The sequence below is a fragment of the Quercus suber genome, unplaced genomic scaffold (assembly GCF_002906115.3).
Source record: "Quercus suber isolate HL8 unplaced genomic scaffold, Cork oak 2.0 scaffold_320, whole genome shotgun sequence".
NCBI lineage: Eukaryota > Viridiplantae > Streptophyta > Magnoliopsida > Fagales > Fagaceae > Quercus > Quercus suber.
In genome coordinates, this window is record NW_027069774.1 from 710,261 (window position 1) to 719,275 (window position 9,015).

Below are 9,015 nucleotides of genomic sequence, written 5' to 3' on the forward strand. Positions count from 1 at the left end.
ATAGACAAGGACACTAAGTGGTGGAAAGCTGATGTAGTCTACTCACTCTTCCTACCCTTTGAAGCCAACACGATTTTGTCAATCCCATTGAGCTACAATCTTCCCGAAGACAGTCTAATTTGGACTAGTAATAAACATGGGACCTTCATAGTTAAAAGTGCCTACCATATTGCCTTAAGCACGGTGATACCTCTAGACGAAGGTGAATGCTCTTCAAACAACTCTAAATCTTATAAATATTTAAAAGGAAAAAAAAAAAAAAACACAAACTGAATACTGAAGGAAAAAAAAAAAAAAAGACTCATGAAACCAAAACACTATTGCAACTACAGTGCTGCATAGTGCCAACACTCTAGATACACAGTGCCAAAGCACTGTAACGGCATAGCTGCTTTTATTATAAAGAAAGGGAAAAAAAAATTAGTAACATAAATCAGAGTAATTTAATCTGATGCGTGGGAAAAAAATCTACAAAAAATTTATCATATTCTTGCTTGCTTGCTCTAGGCACTTATTCAAAAACTACCAAAAAATGAAGAAGAAGAAGAGATAAATCACGTGCTCACGTTCACAGATTTTGAACCTTAAAAATAAAAGAGTAGGATTGAATTAAGAATTTTTGGTCTGGTTAATGGATGTCCTTTAGATATTTGTTAATAAAAAATTTTAGGAAAATTTTGATATTATTTTTTCATAAAGATTATAAAAAGTTGTTAAAAAAATCAGTTTTTCTTTTTAAAATTTTTTTATTTCATAAAAATTTTCTTAATATATTGCCTAAATCAATGCCGAACATCCTTTAAATTTTTCGCTATTTAATTTTTTTTTATTTGTTTTTGTTTGGCGACTTTAAGCCTCTTAATATGGAGTATGTAATTAAAAAAGTGGTTTGTTGCTTAGGATTAAAGTGAAATGTCATTGGCCATTACTGCTTGACACAGTTCCTATTGAATTTACAAGTACGAAAGAACCAAAAGTTGGAGCAAACATTAATGATCTACCATTAGTGTGATAAAGATCGATGGGAACAGATTAGTGGTGGTGATTAATCCTTCTCGAAGGCAAAGAAATTTGGGTAATAAGGGCAGCCAATTTTTCGTGAGAATTACGTTTTAGTTTTGATTGCACGCCTTGTTTTTCTCAAAAGTCTGCTAACCACTGACATAATTGCATTCCAAATTACTCCAATTTAAGTATATCTGTTGGGGGTTCAAAATTGAGGTGGGTGAGTGACATTACAATTTATAGTTGACGCAATCTAGACTCTAGACAAAAGTATGAAAAGCACACGTCCCCTCGATAAAAAAAAGGTATGAAAAGGTTCATAAAAAAAAAAAAAAAAGGTATGAAAAGCACACTATAAAAAAAGGAAAAGAAAAAGAAAAGCATCAGAAAGACTCTTAAAGATTTAAATAAATAAATGCTTTTTTTTTTTTTTTGGGTTAGAAAAAAAATAGAGGTTAGTTAAGCTATGTCAGCTTTTGGGCAGGGCGCTTAAGTTAAGACCTGCATGCCAACTCTTATAGATGTCCACTAACAAAAGATTGTTGATAGTGAGATTTGCACCTAGGTAGGTTAGACGAAATGCTCAAGCTTTACCATCTGAACCATCTCTTGTTCACTAAATGCTTTTTTTTTTTTTAAGCTTATATCTACAAAAATTAAATAATTGGTTTGAGTTATTGATATTGGTTAAGGTTGATTAATACTATTTCGGGTTGAATTCAGACCATCTAAAATTCTTAAAATAACTCTATTGTAAAGTTCTTAAAATTCTATTCATCCTCTCAAATCATTTTTTTTCTTCCATTAGTATGATGCAAGCATAATAGTTTCCCTAGGAAATCATAATTTGGAAAAGAATTCCCCTTCAACAAAAATTTTTACTACAATTTTAGGAGCTATTAATCAGCTTTAGCTAATGAAATCAATCAATTTATGGATACAGTATCTCTTGCACCGGTTTTATGAGGCTGGCACATACAAGATTTTTCACCAATTTTAGAGTTTTTACCTACAAATAACCAACTCACATGTCAGTGAGACATTGGTCTCATGAGACTGTTGCATACAAGAATTTTTTTTTTCCAATTTAAGAGTTTCTGTCTGCAAACAGCTTATGATGAAAAAAATAAGGGAGACAAAAAATGAAATACACTAAAAACTATAAATTATGGAAGATCAGTTGTCTATCTCAATAATGCTAGGAATGATATCATTATATCAAAGCTATAGAACCTCTTGGGGCACCAAAGGTTAGCGGTGGTTGCATTTTTGAATTCTGGCTACTGACCCCTTTTCAATTCAGGTCGGCAATATCTAACTTGTTCACTAGTCGGAGTCTGTATATTAATCTAATCCAACACCATGATCTAGACGGCTCACAAGTATATTAATTGGCTATCAAACCAGTATGTCTGTTTATGACGGCAAAAGAATTTATTATAGTCTTAGTAGTTTAGTCCCATTGATTGATGCCTACCTCAAAAATCCAGGACTTTAAATTGATTCAACGCTGGTGATAATCAATCTAGGCCTGTCATGTGTGACCGGCTTCAGTTTAAAGCTCTAGATTGGACATTATATAATATCGTATGAAACAGAAACCAAGCTATATTCCCTCATAGCTACAGCTTGAAAATTGCCTAGAAAGCAACTATGATGCTCACCTACACATTTAATTCAAGAATCATCTACACAAGCCCAGCTCTCCCCCACTCTCTAAGGTCACTGTAGAAGGCAAATAAGTACAATAAGACTCCATGTTTTTAGTTTTACCAATAGAATTTAGGCTACCTTCAAAGTTAGAATAAGAGTTGGGACTTACACCTAAAAGATCTTCATCTATTCATCTTCTTCTCCTTAATTACTTGGCCAAAAGAAAAGATGACTATGCAAAAATTCGGTCCCATTTTCACATGATCTTTTAAGCTTGTTATTTTTGTATTAAGCGGCTTGATTTTATTGGTGCGAAGTACTTAATCATTAATTTGAAGGACAGGGTCCTAGGTGAATAATTCAAATTAATTTTCCCCCCATCTATTTTGGGGGGAAATTGAACTCAGGGTCCTTGTTGAATAATTATATCAATCAGATGGTTGCAGATCCTATTGACAGTATTCATATTTCTTATTTAACCAGTTGAATACTAACCATACAAACAACAGTTTAAAGGCCCCAGTGGTAAGCACTAAGAATTTTTTGGGTCACTGAAGAATTTATTCATACCAACTATTGGAGAGTTGGGGCCCCCCAAGAAGCGAAGCTGACTATAAATAATAGTGGTGACATTAAATTGACTCAACCAATCCAATGTAGTTGGATAGATTTCATAATTTGAGTACAGAATCTCGAATGTGTGTGCATGTATGAGAGAGAAAGGTTCCTTTCCTCTTCTTCTACCGTACACAATAACAGTTCAAACAACATGTATCAAGCGGTGGAATAGAAGCCAAGGTCACATGGAATTACAATTGGCATTAATTTGAAGGACAGGGAAAGAAAATGTAATGCAGGGGGAGTGAATACCATGATCCACAGGCTTTCCAGAAATTGTCAAAGCTAAGAGAGAGTACGTCGGTTGGTAAGGTTCATTCCTGTTTGTTTACCAAAGATGAACAGAGATTTAAGTGAAAATGTAAATGCAATAAAATTTTTGAGTCCTAGAACAACAAACAGCATGTTCTACTTGAAATCTATGAAAGAAGCTAAAATTGTTTGCAACAGTCTGCTCAGCTTCAAGATTAAATTTAACTGGCATCTGCTAAGGTTTCTTCCCCTTCAATGAAGACTTTGAAGAACCTGATATAATAATTGTGCAAAAATTCTAGCATCCATCAATTGAAGTATCTTTTGTTGACTTGTAACTCAAGCTAACGCTGAAAACTTTTCAACCACTTCCTTATTCTATCAGGACATTATTGTTTTGACAGGAGAAATTTAAGGAACATTTAAATGTGTAACACTCCGAAGATTGTTCATGATAGCTTGTGCAAATTGCTGAAAGATGAGACTAATGATTATACCATCTAGGGCTCCTAAATGACAAAAAAAGCCTTTGTAAACTTTAACTTGAATGAGACCATAACTTTCATGTCCAAATTTGATAAATGCATTCAGACAACTGATTTCCAAGGAAATGATTGAGAATCTATTGACCTTCAGTTTCCCAGGGTACATGGTATAGCCATATACAGTTGAAATTACTCATCAATCCTATCTAAAGAAGAAGAAGAAGAAGAAGAAGAAATTACTCATCAATCTTTCAATTATCTCTATAAATATGAAGGAATTAAACCATTATGGTTCCCAATATTTTCCATAAAAGAAATGGATTAAACTTTTGATTCTGCTCCAAACAATAGTAGCTGCTCACCAGCATCACCAATAACCATTAAAATTACTTCATGATTGGTCAATGCTACATAGACAGAAAACAACCACAACAGAGGAAAGCGTAGAACATACAGACGTTGACAATCATGACATATTAACAATAGAATATGTGGATTTAATGTTGTGTTTTGTAAGTCAAGTAGTCAACTATTACAATTTGGATAGAACCTTAGAATGAAGTAGCATAGCTTGGAAAGATAACAAGGTTTTCCTACTTACAATTATCAAACACATTGATTCAACATTTTCGACCCATAACTAATCCTCCAAGATTGGATGACGCTCAAGCTCAGTTAGAAGTTCAGTCAAATGGGTTGCTGTGCTATTGACAACCTCACTTCCACCCCTGCAATGTAACAATTCTTCTCGAAGACTTTGCACAATCTCATTAAGTTTCTGAATATTCTTCTCTTGAGAGAGTATAATCTGCAGTAAATTTGATAGCCTATTATCATCAAAACTCAAGTAGTACACTAAGATGAAAATTGCCATCTTCAAAATGAGGGTAGAATTTTCAACTCCAACAATTTTGTCATATTAAAACTGAATGCATTATTATAGGAAAAGTAGAATTTAAAGAAGGAACCTTCAGATATGATATGATGTCAAGCACAACAAACAAGTTAGTGTTAAGGTATTAATAACACACAGTTTTTTTTTTTTTTTAAGAGCTAATAAACTTGGAGTTTGGGTTAAAACTTTCCAAGAGACAACTATATGAAATGCAGTTCAATTACATGGAGATGGTTTGTTTTTGATGAATAAAAGAAGTCAACAAAAAGGTCCCATCAACATTGAGATTCCCATACTACATAAAATAAAATTAAAAAAAAAAAAAACTCTACATTAGAAATAGTGAATCATCCCTTGTATTTACCTCCCACTCAAATCACAGAGGGAAAAAAATGCCCTCTTGACCCCCCCCCCCCCCCGGTTGGTGGTGGTGGTGTTGTTGTTTGGGGAGGAAACCAAATGTCTGTATACCAAATTTTATTCAATTATGCAATTCTCTAAACACTAACGTGCAGATGCTAAATTGACTCAAACCTTAAAGTATTGATTAAGGAAGAAAGCAGAGGCAAAAATGCAAAAGAATGGATTCACAATAAAAAGGTGGATTAGTTAGCTGGACTTGTGCACAAAAAGTGCAGGTTGTATGTTTCAAGAGTTAGATCCAATTTGCACCTTATGAGATTGGGATTAGGCTGAAAAGGGCCCAAAGTGGTGCACACAACTTATTAGCCTCATGTTTAGGCATGTGCTTATTTTACATTTAATGTATATTCCTTACACAGATCATTGTATTGCACATACCCAATCAGAGATCAATGCAAATAAAAAAAAATTCTGAATTTCTACACGGTATCAAAAAGTGTCACGACCTAAATCAATTTTTAATTCTCTTTCCATTTTTTTTTTCCCTTTCTTTCTTTACCTTTGGAGTCAAGGCTCTGTCTCCTCCATCACCACCGTTCCTTCGCCAATTACCACATGCCCTCATAGCACCACTGTTGCACCCACTTGTGAAACATCTCTCTTGATCTAACTCTTGATTTGAATGTTGAGGGAGATGAAACATCCAGAATGTTGTTGCAATTTGCAAGATGCAGTCACTGGTTGATGGTGGCAACAAGCGCACACACACAAACACGCGAGGAATACAAGAATTGGCGTGGTTCATCAATATACTTATGTCCATGGGCAACAATAAGAAGAAAGTTTCAATATAAATTAGGAAGATTACAACAGTGGCACAAAGATTTCCTCAAATAAACCCAAATTCCAATAACATCCTATGCTCTCTCTCTCTCTCAAAATTATCACTAGCACATGGCAAGACAGGAGAATTCTTGTGAACCTATTCTTTAACTGCAAGACAAGAGAGGATTCATGCACACACACAGAATACTTGAGAGGCCGAATAATTATGTATAACTAATTCAGCTAGGGTATAAAGGGATCATCGCTGCACACATAGAAAAGAAGCACCATATAAACTCAGCTAGCCATTCCTAATTCAACTTTGAATTTGGTCAAAACATGACCACCAATTCAAGCCACATGTACCAGCATGGTCCATCTCTGACTTCATCCTTTATGCCAAATCCTTGGTTAGATCTCTGGCCTCAATTGGATGACCAACTTCCAAAGATGATTTAGTGACATATGTCCTTAGTGGCTTGGGCCTGGGTTATGAGATGATAATGACTGCCACCCTCCATTTCTTCTTGTTACCATCCTTTCAGGATCTTCCAGCTCGCCTATCATCCCTTGAGGCACATGCATCTGCTTTTACTCCGCCTCCACAGATTGCCCTCCTCACCCAACAATCCAGTGGTCAGCCAGAGTCCTAAGATGCCCATCCTTGTTCTTGTCAAAAAAATGGTGGTCCTGGCTATCAAGGGGAAGTAACAGGAATTGAACCTGAAACTGAGGCTGCAACAACAAAACTCGCAATTGTGGCTCTCATCAGGGTTCTATTGGCACCATTTGTCAAATGTGCCATGGAACTAGGCATGTTGCTCTTCACTGTCCTCAGTGATGTACTTGTCTGCCCCCTGACTCTTTGCATACCACAATTGTTGATCTTCAGCTAGCTCAACAGTCTCCTCTACTAACCATTCATTTGCAAGCCTATCAGCATCACATCTATTTGTTGTCGGTTCAGCAGCCTCCTCTACCTTATTAGCCAGTGACTGCCCATAACCCAAACTAGTGTATGGATTTCCTGATCTTTAGCTGGCTCAACAGTCTCATCTACTGACCATTCATTTGCAGGCCTGTCATCATCAAGTCTATTTGTCACCAGTTCAGCAATCTCCTCCACCTTATTAGCCAGTGACTGCCCATGACCCTAACTATCTGGACTAGTTTCTTATATAGTTTCTAAATGAAGTCCCAATCCTTGTACAGGCTTCATATAATATCAAAGAAGAAAAGGGGGTGTTGTAGATGAAGTTCTTTCAAAACTATAGATAAAAATAAAAAATAAATGTCGTCAGATAATGCTTTCCAAAAATTAAACTTTGGCATCCTAATCATACTCAATCAGCAACAAGTAATTATATCAAATATTAAGTTTGCGTTTGGAAACCAATTAAAAATTAAAATTATTTTATTATTCAGCTTATTTTTACTACTATTCATGGACCCACTGCACTTTTTGGTAATATTCATGGGTCTCACTGTACTATTTCAACTAACTTTTACCTTTATTTATAGTACTTTCAGTAATAAGTTTTCATTTTCAGCAAAATAAGCGGTATCCAAACATACTCTAAATCTAATTTAGAATAGAGGGTTCTCTGAAACTTTGCTAACCAACAAGCAACAGTGAGATGCTGGTTTTCATGCAATAACAATTAAGCATTGGTTTGCCCTCTTATGATTTTCCAAATATTTGCCTATCTCATTCTCTTCCCATCATATTTCAAATATACTTTACCACATCCTAGATCGGATCCACCAATATTAGATTTAGTTAAATACCTAAAGAACTCTGTCCTAAGATCCTTTGTTAAATTGGAAAATCCAATTGACTGCAATACTATAACATGCTGGATCCAAGTGGCAACAGTATTAAAGGCAACTGAGGTCATTTACAGCAGGCTTGATAATGAATGACAAAGAAGACTTGAAATTAACATTCCTAAGTGGGGTTTCGTTGAAATTGGGGGATTGCATAGGCATTTTGGGCATCATTTGTATGGTTTGAGACTTTCAAGGACGCTATTCAACTTACTATTGCAATTTATTGGATGATGTCATGAGACAATAGGGAATAGTTCTAACTGAGAAAGAAAGACAGGAAATAGGATAGATGAAAGGTTAATAGCTATTAGTCCCAAAACATCAACTGTCAGGAAGTAGGCCAACAACAAATATCAAGATCAAAACACTAACTCTAACACCCCTCCTCACAGGCAGACCTTTACACAATAACACTAAATCAAATGTGGGTCTTGCACAAATAGAATCCATATGAAAGCAAGCATTGTAAGAAAAGGGGTGTTGGCGATGAATTTGTATAAGAGCTGTTTCTGTGACTTGATTGTTTGAGAGTTCTTTTGCAAGAAACATGACACATTTACAATCAAGTGAAAACCTATGGTTTCTTTACCAAGAAAATTTTGCAGGCTGACAATAAAATCATTAAGCATTATAAACTTTCCTTCAAGTATTTAATGTGACAAATTATAGCAGGTCCTATCTGATCATTTTATTGACAACCAAAGCTGCACCTTGCCCAGACCAAGCCACGCCTAAGTTTCCTACCTAGGGATTATTTCATATTTTCCATGTCAGGACAGCATATATTTCAGAGTTTTATTGTTTCAGATTTTCACACTTTGGATATCATTTGACATTTTGAATTTTGACTTTGGGTTTTATTATAAATGAGGATTAGCCTATTAAAAAGAGGCTCTAGGAATGGTGTAAGACATCATATTTTGAATTAAAATTTTCTAATGAAAAAATTTCTTCAGCTTGGTGGTCTTAGCCCCATTAGGTGGTGAAGCCTAATTTTCTATTTTGACTCTTATTAGTTATTTCCTTCTCTTCCCCCTTCCCCCCCCCCCCCTCCCCTCTCTTTGGTTGTGAATCCAGATGAAAATATAA